Here is a 3,278-nt window from a genome sequence, read left to right as displayed (position 1 = left end):
GATCCAGATCGGGCGAGAGGAGGGGGCGAGTGAGTGGAGTGGGGGTGTCGGTGGAACGTGGGGGGGGGGTGAGTGGACAAGGGAGAGGACGTGGGGGCCGACCTGGGCCGGCCTGGTTGGCCCGATGGCCAGCTGGGCCGCGGTCCAGCAGGGGGGGGCTTCTCTTTCTCTTTTTTTTGTTAGCTTAGTTTTTCTCTTTTGTATTTTCTTTTCTTTTATTTATTTACTTTTCTGTTTTAAATAATTTTAAATTATTTAGGCCTTTTATAAAAATGTGTTTATTTCACGATAATTACCGATGCAATATTTGGCAACCCCCGAACATTTTAGTTTTAAATTTTTGAAAACTTTTATTGCTATCATAGATTTGAATTTGAATTTCAAAACAGTTTTGAATTAACCCGAGATTAATCAACAGTAATCGAGGTGACGTGGCATCATTAGCGAAGGATTACTGTAGCGTAACTATCCGGGCGTCACAGGCCACTATCAAAATTACAATTTGCAAATATACAAGGCCACTAACACTAATTGATCCAATATTAATGGTGTTTGCCTCGTGGTACTAGCAAAGGAGGACATTAATTATCCCTTGCATGCATGCGGGAGTTTGTAAAAAAATGCATCTTGATGTTCCGTGCAATGCACGGGCATCTTGCTAGTCCATGAAAACAACACATGGCAAAATTCCACGGCGAACGAGGGATTTGAATCTGTTGGGAGGGGCTGTTTGGATCTTGCCCGGGGTAGCCAAAACATTGGCGACCCTTTTGTCCACTGGTGCCTTTGCCACCGATGAACGAGGAATGGCTCGGGTGCTCATGCTGTCATGCATCCTCCAGTGCACACGTTGGAGACGAGCTCGCACGAGCTGTGTTTTTTTGTCCCACAACACCGCCCGAGCCGCCCGCAGACCGACCGGCGACCCACAAATTACGCCATCCAACCGTAGCCGCACATATGACAGCAACTCAACCAACCGGACGAAATTCACGCAAACACGTAGACAAACTGATATTTCATATAAACAACGATGGAAATCATATAAAATACCAGATTTTCACACAAACATGACGGATTTCATTACATTCAAATGAACTACGCGGTGCTAGTTCTGGACAGCACAGGTATATAATACCTGGCCTAAATGGTCGCCCACCGATTGACTTGGGTTCCTCATGTCCGGCAGCACGATCACCGGACTGCCGGGAGCCCCGGAGGTATATGCTTCAGCGCAAAGGACGGCTCGCTTCCCCACTGCCCAACTGATATCATTGGATGGTGCCGAAGATGATGGTGGCCGGCACCGGTTCGAGTTCATCTCCGGCCACTACTTCGCCATGGTTGGCACCGGCTCGAGTTCATTCTAACATTCCCCTCTTCCATGGAGCCCATGCGGGGTCGACGAAGGTCCTCGCAACAAAAGGATCCGGCAAGACACCAGATGTGTATGCCGGCGTTGCCTCCGTGGTGGACTTCATGAGACCCAAGCGGAGGCGGCCTCTCGTGTTCTACTTCTCCTCGATGATGGCGGCGGATGAGGAGGCGCTGGCCATCGACTCGTCGCTCTCCGTGCACCCGGCTTTTGTCGCTGCTTGCATGGAGTGGCCGCCGGCATGGTAGTCTCGGCCACAGAAACGGGAGACGCGGTACGAGGCAGCGGCATGGACGGCAGCAATGACGCCCGTGCGCCGCTCCTCATCGTGCTGGCCTAGAGCGGCGAGTTTCTGAACCGCGCGTCGGCTTGGGGCGGCAACTAGCTCCGTTGGGTGAGGGGGGAGAGGTGGATCAGCGAGCTGCATAGCTCGTATCCGGCGGGCTACCCAGTCGGCTTGGATGCGGAATAACTACTCTTCGTAAGCCATTGTAAGAGTGGACAAAATGGTGGAGGAGATAGGGGAGCGGCAGAGGTGTGCGATTCTTGGTCGGCCTTTGGCCTTGTTTAAATAGGAGATTAAATAGACGGCGGACGGGAGGAGCTCGACCGGCGTTGTGTTTAACGCCAGCCCGGTCATGAACGAACGTGTGTCCAGAGTGGGTCTCTTAGCTTCCACACGGGCGGGTTTCATGGAGGCGTTTGAATGCGGCACGGAGGCGTGTTCAGCCGGGCGTGCCGCAAGTGGCGCCCTCGACTCTGACCTAGGACATCGCGTTGTTCTTCCACTGACATGTGGGCTCTTTGGGTGCATGGCCTGCATGTCAGTGACCCAACGCAGGCAGCGCACAGCAGAGGAACCTTTGGTGGTCCAGGGCGGTCAGAAGCGGGCATTTCATAAACCGATGATTGTTCATTGAGTGTGACATCATCTTTTTCATGTAGTTAAGCCTACTATCTTCATAGCCCGTTCGATATGTTGTGATTCATAAAGACCGCTGCAAACATCAATGTTTTGCTTATCACAGATAAGATTGATTAATACCCGTAACAATCCATGTCCTTAACAAAGGGTGCATGCACGTATAGGTTGAGCGTGTGTCTTGCGTCGTGTGCTGTGTGCATGCAGGTGTGCGAGTGTTGCATGCGTGTAAGGGTGCGTTTCAGTGTTGCATGGATGGGTGCGTACGTGCGTGTGTTCGTGAGTGCATGTGTACGTGTCAGTGTTGCATGCCAGCATGCATGCGTGTGTACGTTATGTGTATGTGTCAGTGTTGCATGCCTACATGCGTGCATGTCTTGCGTGCGTGCATGTGTACGTATGGGGTGAGGCTACACGTCAGTCGACTGACTTTTTCATCTCTGGTCATTAGATTTTCCAGCCGTTGGATACGAAATCAAGGGCCTCCAGTTTATCATCAAACTCCACCCCCCTGAGCCGCCGGCCACCACCGGCCGAACCGCCCGCCCACCGCCCAATGAATGCCCCCCCCAACCGCCGGTGACTGCCAACCAGAGGTCTCACGACTTCGAATACCCACCGACCACTAGTTTATTACCATTTATGTCCTTCATATACGCGCTGACGTGTGGGCCCTATGGTAATGTGCGCTGTTGAATGTGGACCGTTTGACTGGTCAATTGATCGTGTTATCAACAAATTACGGAGCTGTATGGTGAGCCAGTGACCGTATGATCACCCTAAAATGTACTCCTATTTTATTAACACAGTACAGACTCAAACTACCATTTCTTTCTTTCGTATACGGGCTGACAGGTGGGCCCCACGGTTACGCGCCCCGATGGTGCAACACTAGTTGTGTCGTTCGACTGGTCAATTGATTATGTCATCAACAAAATATGGAGTTGTACGGGTGAGCCAGTGACCGTATAATCATGACAT

Source organism: Triticum dicoccoides, chromosome 4B, assembly GCF_002162155.2.
Source record: "Triticum dicoccoides isolate Atlit2015 ecotype Zavitan chromosome 4B, WEW_v2.0, whole genome shotgun sequence".
Taxonomy (NCBI): Eukaryota; Viridiplantae; Streptophyta; class Magnoliopsida; order Poales; family Poaceae; genus Triticum; species Triticum dicoccoides.
Note: the sequence above shows the minus strand (reverse complement) of the source record.